The following is a 27,655-nucleotide window of genomic DNA, read 5'->3' on the forward strand; positions in this document are numbered from 1 at the left end:
CGCATTGACCACTAGGCTACCCAACCGCCCCTCAGCGAATTCAGTATGTTATGACATTCGTATCCAAGGAAACTGTGTCATCCGTTCCATGTTCACATACATAATACTTAAAGATTCAGAAAGGCAAACATCCATCGACACAAGACTGCATGAGAATAGGGATGAATTAAATTTTCCATTAGTCAACTTTCGCAATATCAGCAGCTCGAGGGTTTGGTGTATATGTTTCTTGATACCATGACTTAGTCTCAGATAATGATTTATCGGGGTAACATCACACGAAGTAAAGATGTTTTAGGTTTTCTGGTTAGCACATTTGGGACCTATTTTTTTTCGACGCATTAGTGACAAAAATGATGAGATTCCCTATACCAAATGTTCCCATGTTTGTTTCAGGTGAAAATTTACTTGGCTTTGCATGTGTTTTGTGACTAATTCTAATGGCGATGCAGGGTACGCTCACGTTCTTGTTAACATATGGTACAATCACTACCCGACAGAGACTCATAATTGCATCCCTATGATGCTGTTGAAATGGTCCCATATGAGTATGGAAATGACTTTATCGCTTGTGTTTAACTTAGAGTTCTTTGTAATCGAATTTGTCGCGGGAATTCGGGAACGTACCATGGTCCGAGATGTGTTAATGTATCATTTATTATGTAAAATGATGTCACTGTATACATACTGAACAGACAAACCTTTTCAATAATCGTATGACTGGGTCCGTTCGTTGAATGATTCTGCTCTTAGGATAAGCATGTGCTTATACAGCATATATAAGTTAAATATATCTCAGGTAAAAGCAAAAGTACATATACTTTGTTTATTTATGCTTTGTTTACTTTGGGATTTTTAGTGTATCATTACTGTGTTTTTGTAACCTCAACTTAATGAAAACTAGACAGACGGTGGAACAGCCAGTGCAATGAGTGTTGCATCCCTCACTCTCTCTCTTTTTCTTCCGCACGCTCCCTCCCTCTCTCTCTCTCTCTCTCTCTCTCTCTCTCTCTCTCTCTCTCTCTCTCTCTCGCTAACCTCCTCTCACTCTCACTCTCTCTCTCCCTCCCTCCCTCCTCTCTCGCCCCCTCCCTCTCACTTTCTCTCTCCTCCTCTCGTATTCGATTCCCAATATCGAGACTTTTGCATTCGAGTCTTGGTTTGCTCTCTTTGAGGTATGAGTGGCTTAAAATAGAACACGTTGCTCGCTTATATATTGACTAAATGAATTATACCGTACAACCACTGGTTGAAGGTTAACATCAGCGGCGAATTCTACAGATTTGCCCGATGTGGAAACACGTTGCAACGTCCAATTTTGATGTATCCAACTGTTACCTTCAAAACGCCGTATAACAACACTCATTCAGCTTTCACAAGCATTCCCTGTTCAACATTCATTCACATGCGCCGACAAATCTTTTCGTCAAACCGTTTGTACCGGGAGCCATGAATGTGTTTTTGTCCATTAAATTAAGATTTTAAAACTTTTTAACAAATTTGTACGCTAAGACACTACAGCGTGTAACAGGTATGAAATAGACATAGCCGAGATGTCTACGACATGTGTCAATCATTGACATTGCTCTATGTGGTGGAAGTATGACAAGCGTGTTAAAGACATCGCCATGGCCGTCAGCACGTGGCCCCCGCGCCAACACGCTGCATTCTTGACAATACTAAATATCTCTTTGTCTCTGAGCATGTAGTTCCAAAGTTGTGTGAATATATATTAACAACAACGACGTCAACAACAGAAAATACACACGTGTGTACCTTTATATAATGACTTGTGTCAATAGGCTGTTGATAAATAAAATGGTCGGACTATATTATGTGAATTTTTTTAGTATTACGGATTTGAGTGGCACTTGGATTTTGAAAAGCTTATAAAATCTTTGCAAAAAATGAACTTGGTTTTAGGTTTATTGCTTCAATGACGTTTCCTAGTTCATCCAGTCATGAGGGTGCCAATCGTCTTGGGTGCGTCGGATGTGAAGGGATTCCCTGATGCCACTGTGAAATGACGTCGTGAAATGGTTCATTCGTTTTTATATATGCTAGCAGTTCATCGTTGAAATGTATGTTTAGTTTTCTTCTTTCAAAGAGTGACAACTCAATTAAATATTTAGCCCTAAGCTTAAGAGAACGCCTGCCCGTGCTTTTCAAGGGAAACTCCCTATCACATGGTCAGGCTCGCTGACTTGGTTGACACACGTCATCGTATCCCGATTGCGTAGATCGATGCTTATGATGATGATCGATTATTTACAGACCGCCGTCATATAGCTTGAATATTGCTGAGTGGCGTTAGACAACAAGCAAATCCTAGTCAAAGTTACTTGTACCTCCAATGTTAACCGATATGAACGGAGAGTTTTAAACTTGATGTCAAGTCAAACTAAATGATTTGCATGAGTGTGCGCGTGCGTGCGTGTGGACCTTGGACCAGTAGCTCTGAGGTATCTCTTTTAGTACTGTAATGCTGCGAGCGAGGGTGAGATACCGACGCTCTCAGCAGTATTTATCTAACAACAGGGCGTGTCTGTCCCCAAATGTCATATGTGGTTGATCATTTTCCAGACACCCATGAGCATAGGCGTATGCTGATAAAAACTCGTCTCCTTGATCGAAACCACGATCCCTGCTCGTTCTGGTAAGGGACGCTTATCCATTCCATAGGCAATGAAAGAGTAAAGGTGTGTGGTGTTACGCCGTTTCTAGCAATATTCCAGCAATATCACGACGGGGGACACCAGAAAGGGGCTTCACACATTGTACCCGTGTAGGGATTCGAACCTAGGTCTTCGGCGTGACGAGCGAACGCTTTAACCACAAGGCCACCCCACCATCCCTAGCAATGAAATAATTAAAAGATATGACATTTGACAAATGTGGTCTGTCTTTAAAAAACCCATAGTGATATAAATAGCTGATGGCTGTTACAGTTTGCTGTAATCATGTTGGTCTCCACAAGTACAAATTCAGTGTCATACTACTAGAGAATGAGTATGGTTTTACGCCGCTTATGCAATACTCCAGCAATATCACGGCCGGGAATACAAGAAATGGACTTCACACATTGTACCCATGTGGGGAATCGAACCCGGGTATTCGGCGCGACGAGCGAACGCTTTAACCACTAGGCTACCCCAACGCCCCTGAGATGCCACTAATACGCTAATGGGATGGATCTGTATTATAATTTCTCAGTTGCTGTTCAAGCAATTATGGTCCACTGATATTTGGTCCGAATTTCTTAATCACGCGGGTTTCGTTCACTGTTCTGCCTACCCGTGAAGGTCCGGGTTAGAATTGGTGTTCAGTAACCCATGCTTGTCGTAAGAGGCGACTAATGGGATCGGGGTGGTCAGGCTCGCTGACTTGGTTGACACATGTCATCGGTTCCCAATTGTGTTGATCGATGCTCATGCTGTTGATCCCTGGATTGTCTGGTCCAGACTCGATTATTTACAGACCGCCTCCATAGAGCTGGAATATTGCTGAGTGCGGCGTAAAACTCTCTCACTCACATTCATTTCACGAATGATATTAGACGATGTCAAACCAATGGCATTCAAACATGTTCATCATAATAAACCAACTTCCCGGTATACTAAAATATTGTTCAAGTACGGAGTAAAATACGGACACCATCAAGAAACTATTTCAGCAATTAACACAGGGCACAAAACGTCATGTAGACGATGCTCGGACAATTCATTTTAACACCTGTGCTTTGTTAAAAAGAAGGAACACCTCGCGGTCAAATGAATGATTACATTTTAAACCGTGTAATTATATGCACGGGGCATCTTCATCACTCACGCACATGTTGAGCACGACAAACACATGTGCTTTTTATCTAGACGTCTTAAACAAATCTACAACTCTTCTCTTACCGTCGGTACAAACGTGCGAAAAATCAAATTTAAACACTGCCTACAAGGTCTCCACTGAAGAACTGCAGATACAGATGCGCTCATTGCCAGGAATATAGATTGCTCGTGTTGAAGCCACGCGCTCCCGCCGTGGTGGAAGGTGTGCTGGAATTCCTTCCAGCACTCCAATAGGATAGACAGAGCGTGATGGATGAATACAGGCGTTTATTACAAGCTAAAACATGAGTGAGTAGCACCCATACTCGCCGGTACACTAAACAGTGTCCCTTAGATGTGAGCTTGTGTTGTGTTCGTTGTATCATTAATCATTTTGTCACCTAGGTCGAGAAAACCCTGTGCTCCACGTTTGTCAAGACGAACGAGGGTTGTCTTAAAGGGGCTGTATGACACAGGAAACGAAACATCCCCTGTCAACCACTCCTTCATCAACATAGTCCTCTGATGTATGAAAAGTGAATACAGATACTCGTGTACTCAAACGAGGTAAACGACTGTCTGATCATCTTGATATAGTCATGTTGTCAAGGCATGGCATCAAATGGGGTAATATACTGGAAAACATAGTTAGGGATATATGCAAATTTTGAAATTATGAATAATGATCTATTTATTCATTGTCACACTGATAAAATAATCAATCATAAAAATACCAATATCCCTAACATATTTTGTCCAGTATATAAAAGAATTGGCGTCCTTAACTCTTTGTGAGTAGTATATTTGTGTACTCTTGTTTACTTTGGGATTTTTAGTGTATCATCACTGTGTTTTTGTAACCTCAACTTAATGAAAACTAGAAAGACAGTGGAACAGCCAGTGCAATGAGCTCTCCCTCCCTCCCTCCTCTCTCTCTCTCTCTCTCTCTCTCTCTCTCTCTCTCTCTCTCTCTCTCTCTCTCTCTCTCTCTCTCTCTCTCTCTCTCTCTCTCTCTCTCTCTCTCTCTCTCTCTCTCTCTCTCTCTCTCTCTCTCTCTCTCTCTCTGGATCCGCCTATGTTTAATCATTACAAACCTGGCAAGAGCAGTGGTTAAAACGTTGCCTCGTCTTGCTAAAGACCTCGGTTCGATTCCCGATATTGGTACAGATATTTCGAGCAGTGTCATCACTGGTCACAATGTTGATTATTGCTAAAGGCAGCATACGACAATGGTTGCGATACCCATTTAATCATCATGCTGAAATGACTCGAGTTCAAACCACATAATTCAGGATCAGTTTGTTGCCATTTCGATAATGCAAAACAAAGTGTTTCATGCACAAGCGTTGCATAAGCAAGCGATTGTTATAATCACACAGTTGGTGTCAAGGCACTAGATTGATTCCCCGTAGAATCGACACAAGACTTTGTTCCTGGGTTTGAAAATGCACTCGTAGACTAATGCCTTTTTTCTGGTTAATACAGCAGAATGAAAAAAAACTTATTGTTCTAAAGGGAGGCCTTGGTTGGCTGGGTGGAAGTGAAAATAATGTCAGGGACTATGATCGTCTCGTACCCTTACAAGGGGCGGTGGGGTGGCCTAGTGGTTAAAGCGTTCGCTCGTCACACCGAATACCTGGGTTCGACTCCCCACATGGGTACAATGTGTGAAGCCCATTTCTGGTGTCCCCCGCCGTGATATTGCTGGAATATTGCTAAAAGCGGCGTAAAACTAAGCTCACTCACTCACTCACTCACTCGTGCCCGTACGGCTTTGATTGTTGCTCACAATGTCAACCACTTGCCTGGTCGTGCTCGACCATTTAATGGCCGCCATTTAAAGTTGGAATATTGATTCGAAGTACAGAAGGGTCATCCAAATACATTACCTGGATTAGTAACAATATGGGAATCCTCAGTAACGCTGGTCTGAGATGTGCGCCACTTTGGTTAAACCAACGAGAATGGAATGCCTGATCATTTCGACGGTAAGATCGTAATGGAGGCCACTATTAAGTGTTCCTGATAACTATAACAACAGCTGAAGTACTTAAAATGCATATAAGGGGCGGTGGGGTAGCCTAGTGGTTAAAGCGTTGGCTCGTCACGCCGAAGAACCGGGTTCGAATCCCCACATGGGTACAATGTGTGAAGCCCATTTTGGTGTCCCCCGCCGTGATGATGCTGGAATATTGCTAAAAGCGGCGTAAAACCAAACTCAGTCAGTCAGTAACATGCATATAAAAGGACCACCAAGGGTATACTGTAGATGTTCTTCATATTCAAAAACCGTTTCATGAATGAAGGTCTCTTAGAAGAATAATGATGAAAGTGTACATGTGGTTTTGTAGCGTATGCATTTCACGTTAACCCAACCCGACAATTAACAAAGAAATTGGAAGACACTTACGAGACAAGGCTGTTGTGATGACACATTAGCTATTTTATGAACCTCTTGAAACACGTCCTTCTTTGCTGTAACGTTCGCTCACTGAAACTGATAACGCTGTCATTTGTACCAAAGACTAGTGTATTCATGTTTCAAACACTTTTATTCGTTTGAATCTTTCGTCTGTGAGAAAGGATTATAGCTTGGGCTAGTTCAAGACACATCTTTGTCTGACAGGCACGTGGTTGTGTACAATCATCTGATGTTGTTCGTGAAGACGGTAATGGCGTGCAGATCCGTGCTGTTACCATGAACTTCACATCTTTCGAGCTCCCAATTTCTACAATCGCTTTCGGAGTAATACATTTGATAAAAAATCATATTCTAATGTAAGCTATCTGGAAATCAAAGTTTCTGAAATGGATCATATGTTGAAAGGCAACGTACACTTATCAACTCGTCGTCTTGGAAACATCGGTGTTCTGATACTGCTCTTTGCAAAGCTCTGGCACACCCGCAAAGCTTCAGATGATTCGTTTGTCAGATTCGTTTGCCAACGCTGGTGTTACGCCATATAATGGCCGGGCATCAACGCTTATCTTACGCATGTTCTCATCCCGTGGGTGAACACTTAGATGTCAGGTCTGATATTTGCCCAAGCATCAATCCGCAGTGAGACGGACACAGTTCACGTCAATGTCTTGCTTTTTTGCGCTGAACGGTCTGGAGAACGTTTATGGATGTTTTGAAAGTTCGTTTAAAGGATGTAGCACCTGAATATATTCAAGACTCAGGATAATTGGTGATGGAGAAAGTATGACTAAACTAAAATTGGTGGTTGTTTGGAGTTTGTTATAAATGTAATGCACTGAGTATTCTGAAAGCAATCACCTCGTTGGGATCAATTGCAGAATGTTGGTTGCCGGTTGCAAGGCAATTGCAACCAGCCCTCGTAGGCACTCTTCCTGTCCTTCTCATGCTCTTCTTGGTATTGATACCATAATACCTCCTTCTTGCTCTCGTAGGCACTCCCCATGATGTCTCTCGTCCTGTTCTGCTCATATTCATCTTGGTAGTGTTACCACAAACCTCCTTCTTGCTTCAGAACTAGGCATCAGGCCCGTAGAAAGAAAATGTCCTCGTTAAGTTCATATCATAGAAATCTATATTATTTAGTTGGACATTTGTCTGAACCATATCGATTTACAGGGATCTTCCCTAATACCAAGCAGGAATAAATTTCATTGCTTTAATTGATGTAAGACAATACACAATTATATGTCAAGTTTGTTAAATCATTTTAAATAGCGAAAACTCATTAGTCTTGTTCGATCGTCTTCCGACGGTCGTGCGACGTATATAACATATATAAGTATTTAATGTTTGTTCATAAAATGAGGCATCATTCGTCACATGTTATTATATAATCCGAATATTCGAATGAACTGATAACTCAAATATTCGGATTATAAGAAGTTGAACATATGATGGATGGATGACCATGGGTTCATCGCCTTTGTCTTGTTAGCAACGTAAACGGAGAGAGGATAGCATTTGTAAGCCGTTTTAAGCAGTAACCAATTGGATATTGCCTGTTTTCTTGCGCTGATCTTCACAGTGATGCTTGCATAATCAGTCAATACACACTAGATACAATCAGACACAAATTCACCAAACTAACTTCACCATTCAAAACACATTGAGATGCAATACAATCAAAGCATAAACATACTCACATATCCTTATGTTTGCTTCCAGATTCAAATTACACAAGAGCTAATAAACATAGATTTAATGTTCCCTAGACAAGATATAAAAGGTCCATAACAGTTAAATCGATCTCTGTGCATGCAATAAGTATATAAATATCACAGGAATATCCACCCGACCTAGCGTGTGGAAATACACTTCACAGGGTCACATTTACTCTGTTCACTTTAAACATCTCGTTACTTGTGTGGCTACGATCAAGTGGGAACACAATTTGATTCTTCAAACAATAGAGTCACGTTTTTCTTTGAGGAAACAGAGACCTGTAAACATAATAATGCATAGATTTGCAAATGAGCCAGTGGGGCATTTCAATGGCGTTATTGGACAGGGAGAAACTTTATCTTGACCTGAATCACAGTAAAGAGTGTTTAGATGTATTATTTTTGACAAAAATATTTTTATTGTATTGATAAATGTGGTCGTAATAGCGTTCCTATCTGTAAGAAGTGCTGCAATTGACACGAAAGAAAGAGATCAACATGTGTCTATATTCTTCGGAGATTGGCATCTGAAATTGACACCGTTTTCTTAATACTCTATTGCAACGTGAAACAATAGGTACACGTGCTGTGGTCATTGAAATATGTTTCTTTTACGAGAACTGGCACGGTTTTCAGCGGATTTATGGTACTTAGTTTGGCAAATGTGAGGCGTGTCGGCTGATATGTCTTATCTAACGCAACTGATCACAACTGTATGGAAGGTGAAGGACGAATTGTAACGTTTTGTATTGTTGTTTTGCTTTAGTAAACTGAAGTGTAAAATTCTGCTTCTCGTCACACGATGTTTGGAATACAAAAGTAGTGTTTGTCAGAAGTATCAGAAACATTCTGACACCTGTGCATTCTCTACGTATTCTTGACCATACGCAAAGAGCCGGCGAGGCAGTAATGTTGTCAAATGTTTCTTCTTCACGTCGAAGGGGGCGGTGGGGTAGCCTAGTGGTTAAAGCGTTCGCCCGTCACGCCGGAGATCCGGGTTTGATTCCCCACATGGGTACAATGTGTGTCCCCCGCCGTGATATTGCTGGAATATTGCTAAAAGCGGTGTAAAACTAAAGTCAGTCAGTCAGTCTTCACGTCGAAGGCATAGGTTTGACTCCCCGCGTGGGAACAATATAGGGTGTGACTGAGTATGGTTTTACGCCGCATTCCAGATTCCGATGGTCACGGATTCGAGTGAATGAGTGAGTTTTACGCCGCACTCAGCAATATTCCAGCTATATGGCGGCGGTCTGTAAAATATTCGAGTCTGGACCAGACAATCCAGTGAGCAACAAGCATGCGCATCGATCTGCGCAATTGGGGTACGATGACATGTGTCAACCAAGTCAGCCATCCTGACCACCCGATCCCGTTAGTCGCCTCTTGCGACAAACATGGGATACTGAAGATCAAATCCGTATCTTCACGGGTCCACGGATTCGAATTTCATAAACATCTTGATAATAATGCCTGACATCACAGCACAAAAACCTTTTTTTTTTACTTCACATCTTGATTCAGGTTCTTTATTGACAGCATCAAACCCGGTATTCCTGGGTTTTATCAAAATGGTAAATGTCTGAGACAAGTTTCACCTCACCTTCAGTGTTATCCTCCTAGATAAGCTTGATACACAATATCATTTTGTTAACAATATCTGTATGTTCTTGGAACCTCTAACCTCGATGAAACTGATATCGTACAATTCATTGATAGCATACTCAACGAACAGATTCTTATCATTAATGCTATCACCAAACAATCTCCTTTACGGTATAAAAGCTCAATTTATTACGATATCATTATATTAGATGTATTTTAAGGACGACGGATATCATATCGCAACGAGATTATTAATATTTTCGCGATTATATTAAAACGGAGGGAATTTATACCATCCAAATAATTAAACATAATTTATACAGATTATTAGGCAAATGTTCCTTTCTGTTTCTCGGGCGTGTGGTACACTTAGCTTCGTCTGTGACAGCGACGCCATAGCGCCACCTCATCAGGGTCAGTTCGGCCACTCCAGCGAGATCTTAGTATGCGTCATTGGCCCTTTTCGGATTAACTTAAATCCCCGCCAGTTCACTGCTCACCTCGCTTGAAGGACAGTCGAGAAAGCCCCGTCAAACCTTGACATCCGTACGCGCAATTCGCCCAGACTCGCACACCTCGAGGGAGGAACTTTTATATTCCTAGTCATAAAATTCTCATAAACAGTCAGTAAAGATACAAGTTTATAACATATTTCTCGCCTCTCGGGTCCACGCCACAAGATACCGCGGACGAACGTCCAAAGTATTACTACATTCAGAAATAATCCGTTAAATTTATGAGATGCAAGTGGACATATTACTAAGACAAACTGTTTTGTAATATCAACACGGATAACCTAGGATATAATGGCTTAGAAGGAAAAAATCCGACCGATATGGTCACTGGTCATATGAAAGTGACCCACGACAGTTTTATGACCGACTGTCCGGCTTTGAAACCTCGCAGAGATTATAGGATCATCTCATATTCTGAAAATATTTTTTGGGGACAGGAAACGAAATTGTCTTCAGTGATATTTATGGAGGCTCGGAATGAGGGCCTGACCCTACCAGGTGCAATGTGGTTTATGGGTTGTTGTTTTTTAATTGTTTTGTCCATTATGTTTGTCATAATTAATATTTCGTTAGAACATCTTTGTGTATCATATAATCAAATAGTTATTGTTTTGTACAAAACACAAAATTTAATTTGGAAATGTTTTTTTCTGTTTTTAACACAGAATCTAATTGTTTGCTGTAGTGAATAAATATCACTTTTGAACCTTTTTTACGTTTATTATGGAAGACTATTATGCTTAATATAATCATTAACTTTCTAAATGGCAATCCGTCTTTAGAGTAATAAGATGTGTGTATGTCTGTCTGTCTACACAAGCAATCCATCCACCCGTCTACTGATTAAAATGGTGTCTGTAATTTACTATTGTTTTGCTTTACATGTTTTATATTATTTGTTGAATTATTGCTATGCGTGAATCCTTGGTTTTTTTTCAACAACACTTGTTTGTAATGATTTTCAGTTATCCTTCATAAAGTTTTCGTCACTATTGTTCCCATCAAGAAATCTGGAATCGTACTTTCTGACGGTTTGACTTAAAATTTCGAACCCCGACTCATGCATTCTTGTTGCAGAACAATACGTTATTACGTAATTATGACGCTTTAATGACAAAAGAGCAATACTGAACACCAAAAGGATTGGTGTCAATGTTCCCACATGAGTGTGTCTACAAGACTTCTTTGGAAGGAACTTTAGAATCGGAAACGCCCTCTTTGCTATTATCAGACTCGCGGCAAAAACAGACACTATAATCCCCTGCCCTACAATCGCTTATCGCATCGAGATCATTTCTACATAAACCATGACCAATTGTAGTCTATAGCAGCAAGTGACATCTTGCACCCAATTGAAATAAACATGGTTTACGACCCAAATAAAATATCAATTTGAGAAAATATTTAACCGGGGGCAGTTGGGGGAGGCCACGTCATGGTTGCCCATGATAGTTGGACTGGTCATCTGTGATCTCTGACCACTGACAGTCTGTCGGGGCGGGTGAATTACGTTCGTTACTGACATTGATTACAGTCCGTGGACATTAAAACATAGCCGACGGCAATCTGCAATGACTTTAGCCGCGAGACAAATTTGGGCCTTGCGCCAATGCAGTTTAAGACTGGAGGGCTCGCTTTTATTACCTTTGTCTACAGAAAGTAGGCGAACTGCTCACCTTGAATTCGACGTCCATCATTGTTCATAATGAGTCGCGGTGAGAAACGGTAGGCGGGGCCGATTGATCTTCCTACATAATGCAGTGATTGGAAATTGACAAGTTGCATGAAATGAACATGTCAGATTTTTCTTTGATATCAACAAGCAATGAACAACAATACGTTTCACATGTAATACTTTAATCAGCAAATGTCATCGTTCTTTTGTGCTAATTTACTTGTGACCATTAACTGATGATCTGAAAACATAATATTTAATCTGAAAATCCATTCCCTTTTTCCCGATAACATATTTGTTTGTTCCAGCTTATATATAACATGTTATGTATTGTTATAACATTATATATCATGATATAACATAAAATATAATTCGTTCAGTGCAATAATTCTAAAACATCTGCACACAAAGATCCTATAAATATGTTCCGAAATAGCATAAACATCACTAGGCTCAGCATACGTAATATGGAAATATAATGTTTTAAATTAACTTCCTGACACTTCTTAAGTATCTTTCAGACAAACGTCATATTTTTCCCTCGCTGAACGGATTAAGTTGGCAAAGACATGGCGCTGGTTTAAACATTATGGAATAATACTTGTCCAAACAATATCATTCGTTTCCAGGCAACATTATGCCTATAGTGCCACACATTCACGCTGCTCGCCAAAATAAAGATCCAGGTATGCGTACTCCATCTAGGAGCAGGTGGTGTCCGCATATAAGTCATTACGTGAAATATAAAAACAAACTATTAAGTGACCAGTTTATTTATGTATTCTCGCCAAGAACAACACTTCCCCTTACAACACAAAGCCAATAAAATATGTTCCCGGCTCAGATATGCAGAGGTCATCTGTGTTAAAACGAAGACGGCAATTTTCAGACCTTGATAAGTCGCATACTACTGATTCTGTTCTCTGAGAGGCATTTTAGAAGCTGTAAAGATGATGGAAAACCAAGTTCTATGGATAGTCAACTTCTTTATTGCAATGAGTGCGACGTTTCGGCATAGGTACAAACAAACGTCGCACTCATTGCAATAAAGAAGTTGACTATCCATAGAACTTGTTTTTCCTTCTACTGATTCTGTTAATATAACGTTAGACTCGTCACGATTTGTATTTCATATCACACACATTCCATATTTGGAATGTCTTTAGAATGGTTACTTTTTGCAAACACGTATTGGTACGAGTGAAAAACAAAGCACAGAGTATATTGTGTTGACGTCGTGTGATGTAAAGTTGGGGAAGTGTTTCGGATATGTCGATGGTCACATTTAACTCGACAATATTCCTTGCTAAGTTGCCGATTTTTAGTCAGGAGCCGCACTGTTTACGAACGCAGTCAGGTCAGACACTAAAATGTGTTTTCGGATCTGTCTTTTCAAATAGAACTTGCATTTGTTTGATGTTGTCCCGACGGTGGCATGCTTTGTTCCTTCATGCAGCCGACAGTTGTTTTTAATGTGGTCATGTGCAATGCCGGGCACAAAAATGTACAAACTCAATAATTTGATTTGACCAAAATGCTGAACCTTTCAAAACATTATTACGTTGAACACAGCTGCTGAAACACAACGAAGTGTAAGTTGGAAACACAATCGTCATATATGGATCAACAACAGCACCATCGATGAAACGTTTCGTTTGTTTCGTTTCAGCGACCATCAACAATGATGGTAAACTTTCTTTCGTGTACGTATGCGTTTGACTATAGGAGGTTATTTTTATTTATTTCAACGTGGTACAGTCTGATATCGATTGTCAATACGTTTCGACGTATAACGGGTCGCCAGTTTGTTATTTCACCATCTGACAACGTATCTCAAGAACTAAGACCATTCGAACACTTGTTCATATAAATTTTGGTTTAGTGTTTCAATGAACCTATTCAGGTATCTACGTCCTATCCTTTATTCATAATATCTATCCTTTATTCACTTTAGTCAGACATTGACAAAATGAATATTCCAGAAAAGTGCGAAAAAGGAATTGACGACGAAATACATTTCCTAGACGCTGGCGATACGACGTTGACAAGCCTTTCTTCCAAAGTCGACAAACTGTTTGTGGTTTGCACGAAGATGAAATGAAGTTTAAATGTATTTTTTATGTGAATCTAATCATTTGTACACAGTTGTCATTTGACATGTAAAACGAGAACAGATCACAAAATTGTAATTTCCCTGCTTTCATCTGAATTTGCGGGAAGGCGGTAACTTATCTGTGTCAAATCTTGCAAATGACAAATATCTTTTCTTGCCAAGCTTGTCGCGATAGGATCTCTCAGCTTGAAAAACGCGCCAACCTGACCCAAAATGGACAAAGGTTGCTGCAAATTAAACCATAATCCCCTATGCTCTCTTTGCCACAGAAGGATCTATATTATGATGCGGGATTATTTGGGTTTCTCAAGGGAGCTATGTGGTTCCTTATCACTGAGAAATTTATTCATACGCTATTGATTTGTAGCAATGATGAAGAAATAGAGCTGAAGACGACAATACGTGCACATTGGACGGTTTACGACGGCTTGTGGGGCGCAATGTCTCGACAGAAAATCTCTTTGTTTTATTAATTTCTCGTTTTATCCGCTCTTTATCTGCAATTTGTCTTGTTGATATTTGAATAAACCGATCCATTTGTTTTTGTTTAAGAAGAAACTATTAATCACAAATATTTCGCGGATAATGCTTATGATATATACTTAAAATTTGTATTCACTTTCTATCAAGGTTCATTTATAATTCGACATTTTGGAAGTGTTTACAAAACTCCAAGCGGAACTGTTGTTTTGTCGTTTAAGTGTCTGTTTTGTTGATGATGTGAATTCATCGTTCCTATGTCTGAAGATTTCGTTTCCTAAACTGGCTTAATGTGTTGAAAGTTAATGAAATTATAAGCGACAAAACTAATAAACCTATGTTTAACAATCACTATCACACTGTGATGTCAACATGGGATCACAAACATGTGATCGTATCCTACCAATTTCCTTGCACTTATGACGCAAGTCCATTGTCACAAACATGTGATCGTATCCTGCCAATTTCCTTGCACTTATGACGCAAGTCCATTGTCTACGTATAATAAACAAAAATACATGTTAATATGATACCAAATAATTGTCACATTATGTAAAATGCTATATCGCGTTTACGTTTGAAACACGAAAAAAGTAAACTTCAAAGATATGTTACTGAAACCTCTTATTGACACCAGACACATCAAAGTCACGAAAACAAAATGAACACATGATGGGTAGATTATGCTGAACACACCCGGCTTTAGATATGAGCATGTTTATACAAATGCACAGTGCTGCTATCTTATGATAAAATGAGTTTAGTTTTAGGCCGCTTTTGGCAATATTCCAGCAAAATCACAGCGCGGGACACCAGCAATGGGCTTCACACATTGTAGCCATGTTGGGAATCGTACCCGGGTCTTCGGCGTGACGGGCGAACGCTTTAACCATAAGGCTACCCCACCACCTCATGTCATCAGTATGATATAAGTACACACACACACACACACACACACACACACACACACACACACACACACACACACACACACACAACACACATATAAAATCTCTGGTGGGATTTGCACTACCTGCGTAATCAGCCACACAGTACTACACCGCAAGGAACGAAATAACTATAAATATTGTGTTAAAGGTTTCTCATGTTTTAATGTTTCCTGAATAAAACATACATGTTCTTCTTTTTGCAGCACCTCAACAGAGAAAAATGTTTATTTGTCTTTGTTAGTGTTCAAATGTTCTTCAATCAATACAACAGATGTGATACAAACCATCGTAAAGAAATGTAACATGTATTTAAATACCCGCATTTGACCGACAGACTGAAAAGCAAAACTGTTTTCTATTCCGAATTGGTGCAGCAGGATACGCTTACCATTTCCAAAAAAAACGTATCGTAAGCACGTTCTCAGGATAAGTCGCAACTGCACAACAAACGTATTCGGGATTTTCTTTTGGATTATTTGATAGGGGATTTTATTGACGTTTTTAATTATATCTATCACATGATGGACCTCTTTGGACACAGAATTATCATTTCATTCAAACTCCTTTTCATCTCTACGAAGGCCGGGTTGGAGTACCAAATCTAGATGGGCACAATGTGTGTTCGAAGCTCATGTCTGTTATTCCCCTTTTTATGTTGCTGGCATATTGCTAAAAACTGTCGACACAATTATCAAGGATTTCAATGATTCGGTTCGAAATATCCATTGCTTAAATGTATGAAACCTACCCTGGTTGATTCGGGAATATATTATTAACTTAAGCTGAAAGTCTTATTTTAATATAAGCCTTAATAACAACATTATCGGAAATAAAGGCGCTGAATTACTTTGTACCTTGCCGGTCAGACATCAAGGCAGATTACCTTTTCTTTTAGGTATTTTTCGTATGGCGTTGTACGGAAGGATACACGACTTGTAAACTCCCCTTGACACTAAGTAGAATTGATTTCCCTTCTCTTTCACAGTCTGACACCAAAACCCATGTGAAACTCTACGAACAGATGCATGTGATGTTTTATAAGTTAATTATTTTTGAAAATCAATACAACAGCTGTGACGAAACAGAAATAAACAAGCTTTGAAACTCATACAGAACCAAGAACATGTTTTTTAAAACACCAGCAAAATAATTGCACAAAAACTTCAAATATGCTCGAGAATAATTTACAACAGGAATTTATATTATTGCGCAATATGACATGCGGGTGTTTAATCAATTAGATTATTTCAAAAACAACGGAAAACCGTTCACAAACACATGCTACCTACACCTGTCACGGCTCTTTCTTTTAATCGAGTTTTAAAAGACTTTAGAAACGAACATTGTAGTATTTGCATAGCATGGATACATGAAGATATAGATATGTTAGGTCTGTTATGGAGTGAGTGAGTTTGGTTTTACGACGCTATGAACAATATTCTAGCAATATCACGTCGGGGGACTGTTATGGGGAAATGACTGCGTTAACACCCAACTGTTTATTTCGATTGTCCGGCGCGTATAATACTCACATACCTGATGCATACGTTGCCCTACCGAAGGGCAAGGGATGCCGACTGAAACGTATATGCACAGTTGCGTCCCTTTGGCGTGTCAGAATCCTACAGAACCGGGTTCGAATCCCTAACCCGATTATGATACTTCGTTTGGAGGCAATATTAACCACTTGCTTTTGGGTTTCATCAAAGAGATGAAGATGTAAGATCTGCATAAGCTTGAAGCTTCAACCAAAATCCTAAACTACATTAAAATAAACGTTTTACTTACTCACTCATAGATAGACTTTCCCAGATGAATTTAAGAAGTTAGTTCCCTTTAGGTGTAGTTCAGAGTGCCATGATGGTTAGAGAAAAATGAAGCCGTTGTCATCTGAAATATAGTGACCATACGTGCAAGAACCTCTTAAGAATTTAGACTAGAAGTCAGTATCTTCATGGGCCCCTCCGTCCAATTTCCCTTGCTGATCTGATTCTTATTGAAAGTAAAGCAAGGAAGGTGACAAGAAGAGTATCATAAGCTGAATGACAGTCACCCGTGAAGCTCCGGGTTAGACGTAATCTTCAGTAACCCATACTTGTCGTAAGAGGCGACTAACGGGATCGGGTAGTCAGGCTCGCTGACTTGGTTGACACATGTCATCGTATCCCAATAAGTAGAACGATGCTCATGCTGTTGGTCACTGGTTTGTCTGGTCCAGACTCGATTATTTACAGACCGCCGCCATATAGCTGGAATATTGCTGAGTGCGGCGTAAAACTAAACTCACTCACGCACCCAATGAGTCAAATCGGCAGTTCCCTTGGATTCATTCAGAAATTTGAACCAAGCTCATAAGAGACCGAAATTGCGTCATCTGTTTCATATTTTGGATGGGCTTCAGGGAGGTTTCAAAGTGACAATAAACCTTCCACAAGGCTGTGTCTACTTAGCTTTTCCAGTCGTCAGCTTTCCAATTATGTCGAGCAATATTCAAGCACCCCCATCTTTTTGTTCCACACCTTTGGCGGTATATACGAGCATGCTCCAATGGCCCTTACAGCACTCTTGCACAAAAGTTGATTGATCAAGGTTACAACAACCGAGGCTTTAGTAAACATGAGAACAGATTTCTAAACATTTTATGACAGGCACGCGGAAGTCATACCAAGTATAACAGGCTCCAATTTTGACGCATTAGCGACCAAAATATTGTCCGATGGTTTTTCTAATTTGAACACAAACGTATGTTCCTGTATTTGTTCAGGTGAACACTGTTCCTGTATTTGTTCAGGTGAACACTTGCCTTGTTCTTGTATGCGTTTGTGTGCGCGCACCTGTTGGTGTGTGCGCACCAATTGGTTGGTTGGTTGTTTAACGCCGCACTCAGCAATAGTCCAGCTGAAGGAAAACCAAGTTCTATGGATAGTCAACTTCTTTATTGCAATGAGTGCGACGTTTCGGTGTAGGTTCTAACAGCGTTGTCAGGCAATAAAGACGTTGACTATCCATAGAACTTAGTTTTCCTTCATCTTTACAACTTCTAAATTGCCTCTCAAAGAAATATTCCAGCTATACGATGGCGGTCTGTAAATAGTTGAGTCTGGACCAGACAGTCCAGTGATCAATCTACGTAATTGGGATACGATGACGTGTCAACCAAGGCAGCGAGCCTGACTACCCGATCTCGTTAGTCACCTTTTACCACAAGCATAAGTTACTGAAGATCAGTTCTAACCCGGATCTTCACGAGTATCCGAACCATTGATATTATTGGTATTTGCCAATGATTCACAAAGATGTGCAAATTTTTTTGTCGGTCATTGGACTGAGCTTTGGCACTGATTATAATCAATGTGAACTTTGGCACTTCATTTTCACCAGAGTTTCAATGGTCATTGAACAAACTTTCAGGACAAAAGTGGGGGTGCCACCCCTGCACTCACACCCCTGGATCCGCCTATGCTGACTGTGAATTAATCCTGTCTGCAGCTGACAAACCAGCGATCTATATTAGCAGGCGGGTGCAGGTGCTCCAAGCCGGATCACGGGATCCGTTAAGTCGCCCATTAAAGCATATGTTTCCGAAATCACCGAAATCACCCGTTTCCATACGATCTCTCACTCACTATTTTCCATAAAGTTCCATAAACTACTTTTAAATAATTTTAAATTTTAAGATAACGCCATAATGACGGATGTACATGTAAAGGGAGATAATACTGACCAAGTGTTGCGTCGTGTACCGCGATTAGTTTCGCGGTGCTGGAATTCCATATTCGATGCGATTATAAACTTTCCTTTATACCATATCCGTTTTCTTGGGCTTTACGAAAAGCCAAACTCCTGAATTGAGTCACTCTGGGCTTTCCTTTCGCCTCAAACTGACAAACCATAACGAATATTCGCAGTGCACACCCAACTCAGACACATTAAAGCACAGTCGAAAGGGGTATAATAATGACATTTTTGTTTGCCAAATTCACAAATAGTCCACTGAGTGATTAAACAACATTGCCAACCCAGTATTCAACGAACGACTTCAAAGGGTTACCATTGTTGTCATGGTATAATTAAAACTGCTTCAACGTCATAACTAGACTCTAAGGTAAAAGTTTAAATGATAATTTCTAAAAAATAATGAATAACTGACTGGAGTCCTTAGATACGGATCGCTTATCTTGACTTGACTCTTCGAAGGATACAGTTACTATACATTCATGGGATCAGCATTCAGTACAGCCTTGGAATAAGCCTACGTCACAACTGCCATGAATATTCATTGGCTCAAATTGTAAAACATCAACACCCTTTATCATGTGTTGTCGTAAGCGTCAACAAACATTCTTAACACTGTTTCTTAAATCCACACATTTTTACTTATATTTGTAATGGGGCTGCGTACACATTTTCGGGAACACCTGGTGTCAAGGATGATTTTCGTTGATTGATCGATATGATTTTCGCCACCTAAGTTTTGCCTGGGTACCGCATACAGTCCCTCGATAATCTGCCCTTAATGGTTTGTTGCTTGACGTTTTAGATTAAAACGGCGATTTCAATCGTAGCATTAACTTTGGTCTTGTTTAACTAATAAATGAATCTATTCTATGAGAAATATATCAACGTTGCTTCATTCGGCTCATCAATCTGCATATTTATTGTTTTGTAAAGTCTCAGCAAATAGCCATATGCTATCAGCGCCATATGTCGTGGAATTTGATGGCATGTTTTATGCTTGATCCGTCATCGTTGACAGTTTATCGTTTGTCATTTTGATTGTTTCTCATGTTTATGTGTAACTAATGAATGATATGATAACGAAATAATCACATGGTCAAAGTGTGCATTGGTAAATCTAAAACTAATTCGTCAGTTCGACGAATGTATTTAGCCATTTCGTCCGGATCACCAAACACCCGTAAACACCGACACTTCGTCCCCATGAACGAGAGGTGAACGTGATTTGGCATGTGGGTCATTGTCCATCGCTTGAACATGTTAGCCGTTGTCCGACTTGCTAATCGGTAAATCCATTCATTCGCAGAGGCCAACTGTGTACGACAGACTATGTGGCGGCTCTGATGGTTTGCCATGCATCCGCCCTATCCCTGTCTTCATTGTGACTTAAGGAGCGGCGACGTGGCCCAGTAGTTAAAACGTTGTCTTGTCTCGTCTGTGGCCCCTGTTCGATCTCCACATGGTGCAATTTTTTAAACAAATTCTTAGTTTCCCCCCGCGGTGATACGGTTAGTGTGATGCTAAATGCGTCGTAAAACCATACTCACGCACATTGTAATTTACTTACAGTGGGTAGGCCTACTCCTTATCTTGACACCCTAGCTTACAAAGGTGTTTGTGGCCATTTTTGTTACTGGCGTGCGTTGATATGTTTTCCATTACAAGGATGTTATTGTTTAATGATACCATGTGATAGACTCTATTCACGTATTTCAATTCTCACAATACTGATAGTCCAATATTTTGCACGCTCACTCACCCACTCACAAGGACAAACCGAGAGAGCACCGTGTTGGAGTCAGGTGACTGCTTTGAACATGGAATTGAACGGAGACCTCATGTACAAGGAACTGGCACGGGGTGTATGGTGAGTGAAACGTATTTCAGGTCCAGCATCCCATAAACGTCGATGACCTTAGGATGCAGAAACAAACATATTCATCCTCTCATTTACCCTGAAGATTTACTCTGAAGAATAGTTATCTAAAATAATGAAATTAAAAAGTCTAACTGTTCACAATTTTTCATCAAAGCTTTCAGAAATCTCACATGTGAACATATTACCGTTTGAAGTCAATCTTTATTCAACTGTTCTGTGAGATGTGGTGTCCTCATTCGTGGTGTCACTGGAATTAAAACTTGCTGCCTTAAACGGTATGTACATTTGTGTCCATATATCAACGACTCAAATTATTTCTGTCTTCGTTTTTCAAAAATATATCTTTTATATAAGGTATTAAGAATATTTTATTAGCGAAAATACGATTGAAATAGAACACAAATTAATGGACATGTGAATATTCTCAAGCATTACACTGATCTTTCCGTCTGGTAAACAATTACATGTAAATAATCCTTCAACATACAGGTTTGATTGTAACCACTTTAGTAGTCTCATTGATTTGTTTATACAGAAGGGGCGGTGGGGTAGCCTAGCCTAGTGGTTAAAGCCTTGGCTCGTCACGCCGAAGACCCGGGTTAGAATCGCCACATGGGTACAATGTGTGAAGCCCATTTCTGGTGTTCCCCGCCGTGATGTTGCTGGAATATTGCTAAAAGCGGCGTAAAACCAAACTCAGTCAGTCAGTTTATACAGAAGTGGCACTCTGATTTAGAAGTCATCTAAAGGCAGACTGTATAAATCTATTAAACGTAACACTGATATAAAATTCTACTTACAACATTTACCTGATAAACATAAAACTGCTTCAACATTGTTTAGATTATCATGTCATCGATGACCGATTAAGACCGGTAGATAGTACAAAATTGACATTGTTGATAGAAAATGCACCCTATGTGTTTCAAATGATATTGGAGATGAATGTCACTACATGTTTAACTGTAATTATTTCAACGACAAAGAAAGGAACTACTTCCAACACTATACATCAAGAGACCATCTGCAATTAAAATGAGTTTATTTCAAAGTAAAAATATCTCGGATTTAATTAAATTGTCAGCCCTTTGTCGCTATAAATTATACAATTTTAAATAGACTTTATGTCGCCATCTGTATTGACCCCCTGTAACCCGCATCATGCTATGTGTGTAGCCTTGAGAGAAATAAAGTTTAACTTAGTTCAGTAACAATGACTTACAACACACTTTCATTTTTCACCAGCTTTCTGTGATGTGTCATTTGAATTTTTACCGACTGGGTGTTCTGATCCAAAACAGTGAACGGTAATTATTAGGTAGTACCTGTGAACGGAACAGACAAGTCAACTTTAGACATGGATATTCTCACCATTCCTCTTAAGCCACGAAGGTGACTTATTTCGTGGTGTTGTGCAAGATTGGCAAGTGCTAAGGTTAGAAAAGGACCACTCTGTCTCACAGAGTTTTCCCTTTCCGTTTCTCCTAGCCCTTTCAGTCATGCAGCAACCCTTAATAAAGCAAGTCTAGATTTCCATCAGGCTTGGGTGCTTAGGGCTCCATTTCATGGTCTGTAGAGTTATTTAGAGACTCAGGTATAGTCAAGGACAGGACATGCTTCCCTTTTTTGAAAAATGTTCTGTCGTTGCCACTGAAGTTGTTTGATCAAGGTTAAACCTTTCACAGGCTCAGTAAAGCTTTCAAGACGTTTCATGGTAGACATTCGGAGGAAATTTCCAACTTTGATGCATCAGTGACAAAAATAATGTCCGATGCAATTCCCTATTTTGACTTATACCATACGCTCCCGAATTATTTCAGATGAACAAATGACTAGACTTAGCAAATGTTTATAACGGGTGCCACCGGTGTAGCAGGATACGTTCACCTTTTCGCGAACACCTGGTATCATCACTATTTCGTAGTGATTCATAAACACATGCTCTGTCATCGTATCACATGGTAACAATCACTGGATTGTCTGGTTCAGACCCGATTTGTTTACAAACAACATCATAGAGCTGCAATACTGCTGAAACAAATATATGCTCATGATATAGTCACAATTGTACAATCGACTCTGGTTTTGACAGAGATTTCTTATTAATGTGGAAAGGGTTTTGTCGCTTCTATTCAGTAACTCAGTCATATAAATCTCAGGAAATAATTTGCCACATCATATGAAATGTGCGAAATTTCACGAGCGTTTTCGTTTTTGATTTTCTCTGATATTGTCATGGAGGTGATGCCTTGGTGTTATTCCTTGTTTTGAAAGAGTTTTCATATTAATTGTGGTGAGATTTGCTCCAATATCTAACACACAAGAAGCGTGGGGCGTATTCTCTAGAGTAAAAGAAGAAAATGAAAATGCCTGCACACAGATCCGTTGACCTTCGTATTGATAATGTACCGCCGTGAGCATTTGGTCATTCCAAAACAATATTATCATCCCAACTTGTGAAAGAAATTCCAACGAAGAGGTAAGATTATTTAGTAGATTGACATATCGAAACACTTGTTTCATTGCCGCATCATCGTGCCATTGAATGATTGAATGAATGAATGAATGAGTGGATGGATGGATGAATGAATGAATGAATGAATGTTGCTTCACGCCGACACAGCAATGAATGAATGAATGAATGTTGCTTCACGCCGACACAGCAATGAATGAATGAATGAATGATGCTTCACGCCGACACAGCAATGAATGAATGAATGAATGTTGCTTCACGCCGACACAGCAATGAATGAATGAATGAATGAGTGTTGTTGCACGCCGAATCAGCAGTTTTACAGCTGAAAGTGTCGATAACCAGTTGATAAAACCTTCCTTCATGTGCATTTAATACGAACACTCATTAAGAGTGATGTCGAAGAACATATAAAATATCAGTCAATCTTCACACACTGAACTAAAATCATCGTGACATAAAGATTTTTTGTCTTTGGTCACAGATCAATAGTCTCATTCATTGCTTAATTGCACCGATAGGTTTTGTTTCCAAAATGACTTCGGGTTGGAAAGATTTGAAAAGAACTTCAACATCTTGCGTCTGAAGAGTCTGAAGCGCTTGTCCTTTTACCAGACACTGAGTAGTTTTTTAAGCTGTATTAAAATAACCCTGCACACAGCTCCTATTGAGCATCGTGTGCCACGCTCGCAACAGCTTGTAAAACAGATTTAACACAGTTCTTTTTCAAAAATGAAATATAGACTTCTTTTGTCCAGAAAAGTAAGTGCCCTGTGTTAGTCGTGCCATACATCTGTCCTCAACAATAGCCATTACTGCCAAAATAAATACAACGCAAGCCATCGTCGCCGTTGGTGTGATGTTTGTGGCGGTGGGATGTTGCCAGGGTGAGAGCTGCTGCTATGAGTGTGATGAGATCAGGGTGGGGTCATTGTGCAGTGGTCATAAACTTCTTCCAGGTGGACAGTCCAGGTGTGAAGTTCACGATCGCCAGTGGTCAATCAACTACCTGTTTATCCACGGCTCAGGGTGTGACGATCTGTAAAGTACCGTTCCTGATTTATTAGCGTTACCCGTCATACCTAAAAGCTTTTATTCACGGGGTGCAAGCATATTCACAAACGTTTATAGATTTGGATGGGAAGCCAAATAATCGAGGAAACAATACCAACTGCTCTTCGATGTGCATGAAAGAATCTATGGCGTTATAATGATACCAACACGAGCCTTTTGTACGGATAAAAGAAATAATGCCCATGCTTACTCAATTATTCTCGTACATTCTCATGTTAAATGACAGAATTATTTTCGTATAAACTACCTTATAAAGGTATAAGGCGAACGTTAGTTCACAGAAACGAGATAACTGATTTGACACGAATAAGGACCAGACTGTGACGAACCTTTGTGTTTCGAACTCGAATTAATGTTTAAAATGATGTAACATTTTTTACCAGCACAGTTAATGCCGAAGTATCATTTAAAAAGATGTAACTGTTTACAGGTTATGCATCTTAGTACGTAACTTGTACATATCTTTGTATTTGTACACGCTATTCGAGCTTCTGTTAATTCGAGAAGTATTCGATTGTCCCCGGTCACGGGTAATATTCTTATGCTAGAACTCAAAGAAAATCACCGACCTTAAGTTAAACTAATATCCGACATGTGCCCATTGTTTCAGTGCCATGGTATTACATCAAATAGCTTTCTAAGTCTATTGTCTTGGAACCACACCCACAGTTTATATCTCCTCCCACTAATCCTGAGACAATCATATGCTAAACAGATTCTGATGTAACGTCATGGAGAAGATGGGTTTTTGAGGGCTGGAATTTGTTTTACATTTGCAGGGACTTGTCAGTAGTCCAAAATGCCCATTAGGATAAAGACATGCACGGGTTGGCTGGGAAAGAGATTAAAAAGTCGTAGACATCCGCCAAAACGGCCACCCATTGTGTCTGAAATATGACGGCGAAGGCGACACGAAAGCGCCAACTGTTCACGTAATTTCTTACCTGATGGGTTTATGTTGTGCATCAGTACGTTCGGATCATATGTTCAGAAAGTTTAACACATGTTTGTCCAAACATATTGAGACATGGGTTTTCTTCAAACATAACTGAAAGAGAATTGGTGAACGGTTCCAATAAATTTTACCAAACATGAAAGCAATTGTTATCCAATGTTTGCTAAGACAACAATTTATGTTATCTCTGGACACGTTCATGGACAGCATGTGGAATCTGAGGATACGACATACGCCAGATGTAGGCATTTCCATTGGCTCCAACTGGCAAAGAAGGTTAAAATCAGCTTCAGGATGAACTGAAATGGTTTTGAAAAGCCTTTTTCCTCAAACTGGTTCACCCTACTAGTCTGGAAATGAAAAACAAACCGCCTCATTTAGTTCATATTTCGATATATGCATAGAGATTGAGGCTGGCTTTTGTGGAACAATATTCGTACAGCTCATTATATTTCGAGCAAACTCTTTGTTCGAATATTTCACAGAGCGCCGTACCACACATGTTCAAAAGTTGCTCAGCGCCTACAAAACATTCCAAAGATTTATGTTGGGCATGCGGAGGACACACTAGGGATACTGGTATCTTGTTTTCACGATGCCTGGTACCTTTTCCCTTCTGGTTTACACCATAGGTCCCCTGGGTTCTTATCAGGTGTGAAGCCCATTTCTGGTGTCCCCCGTCGTGATATTGCTGGAATATTGCTAAAAGCGACGTAAAGCCCAACTCACTCACTCACTCACATCAGGTGAACATATGAAACTAGTCTGTCATACAGACCCTGAAGCAAATATATCCAAGAAAGCCCATGCAAATCTAGAAAATGTGGCAAGTCTAGATTTCCTCAGCTTCTGAAAATGAAGAAAGTCTCAGGGCTCTTTTTCATTATATATATATTTTTTTTTACTATGAACGTTTTTTCAGTAAAATATGTTCATTTCAGAGACTGGTTGTTAGTCTAATATGATACCTATGCATGTACTTGTGGCTGTTCCTCATAAGCGCTACTCTCAGCTTATCGCAAACACTTTGTATTATCCTTCTTTGATAGTCATTACTTAGGATATGCCTTTAATGCTACAGTGGGCTGAAATATTTTCCTGGAAAGGGTGTTATTTAGAACAATGCTTGCAATTAAACATGTTCTTGCCTTTTTAAACAAAGGGTTGACTTTTATTCTGTCCCCTTTGACAGAATGGTTGGCGAGATTCAGGAAGTTCATTAGTAAATGTTTGAAATGTCCGGGTTTCATTAAGAGTATACTATCGCCCGAACCCCAATTGTTCTATTTGCCATCGGTCTGGTACCTCCTGAACTTTTAGTGAATATCAGCAGTGTATGTTAATGTAGGTAATGCAAGAACTGTCCGTATCCTCAGCAAATATCCTGACTGGTTCGACTTGGCAGTGCTTCCTGGAACAAATCCCATTTACTATCTGGGTTGCCTGTGTAGTGGACAAGGGCCCTGAGCTGGCGATGAGTCTAACTAGCCCGACTGTGTCTCGAAACCCCTCCGATGCCATGTTGAAAGAAACATGAGTACAATGATATTAAAATAATGACAATAACAAAATCAAACCTAAAAACTAACCATCACCATCAATATTAACAAACATAGTTGTATGCAAACAAAGGAAAAGTAAGTCAATATTTTCATCCTTTCATGAAGCAAGACCATATTGTTGAAAACTGATTAAAAGCAATTAAACAGTGCTATTGAGAAAGGACCAGCATTGACTTCAGTGAAAGGATTTGGAAACAGATGTGGTCTATAGCCGAAAACTACAACCTCAAGAAAACGTCTGAAGATGATTACAATGGTTTCATTACACGCGATTGTATGAAACCATAATTAAACAGTCCATTTAGGTCCAACTTATATGGCGCCTTGGCCTGATCGGTATTCTAAATGCGTTGGATAGACTACAGAAAAGCCTACGATTCTGTACCTCCGTAATGGACCTTGAGTTCGTTGAAATGTGTTGACCTCCCTGATCTACCACGTTTTGTGACTTAAGTCATTTATGACTTAATCAACGTAATCTCTGCGGTACTCGTAGGGAATGTGCTGACTTTCGGAGTCCTTTCTATCAGAAGTGGAATACATGTAGATCATGTTTGTCCTGTGACCTCGTGGACCTTCTCAGATAGCTCACCACACCTGTTTCCTCATTTACATGGAAGACTTTGAAATTCTTGCCAACGGGAATCCTCAAAAACAGATTCTCTTTGTCGAGTG

At 39.8% G+C, this 27,655-nt stretch overlaps 1 protein-coding gene and 1 long non-coding RNA gene across 10 annotated transcripts in view; one reads left to right on the forward strand and one right to left on the reverse strand.

Moving 5' to 3' along the window:
• LOC124285001 overlaps window positions 1-27,655 on the forward strand; it is a 117,550-nt gene that overhangs the window by 31,068 nt on the left and 58,827 nt on the right. The gene's annotated exons all lie outside the window — the stretch shown is intronic.
• Window positions 1,839-19,162, reverse strand: LOC124285004. The gene is made up of 4 exons (XR_006900700.1): window positions 19,024-19,162; window positions 17,088-17,189; window positions 6,229-6,315; window positions 1,839-2,016 (listed from the first exon to the last, which is right to left on the reverse strand). It is a non-coding gene; the product is annotated as an uncharacterized LOC124285004 (long non-coding RNA).

This window comes from Haliotis rubra, unplaced genomic scaffold (assembly GCF_003918875.1).
Source record: "Haliotis rubra isolate DU_JTF1 unplaced genomic scaffold, ASM391887v1 Scf35, whole genome shotgun sequence".
NCBI classification, from domain to species: Eukaryota; Metazoa; Mollusca; class Gastropoda; order Lepetellida; family Haliotidae; genus Haliotis; species Haliotis rubra.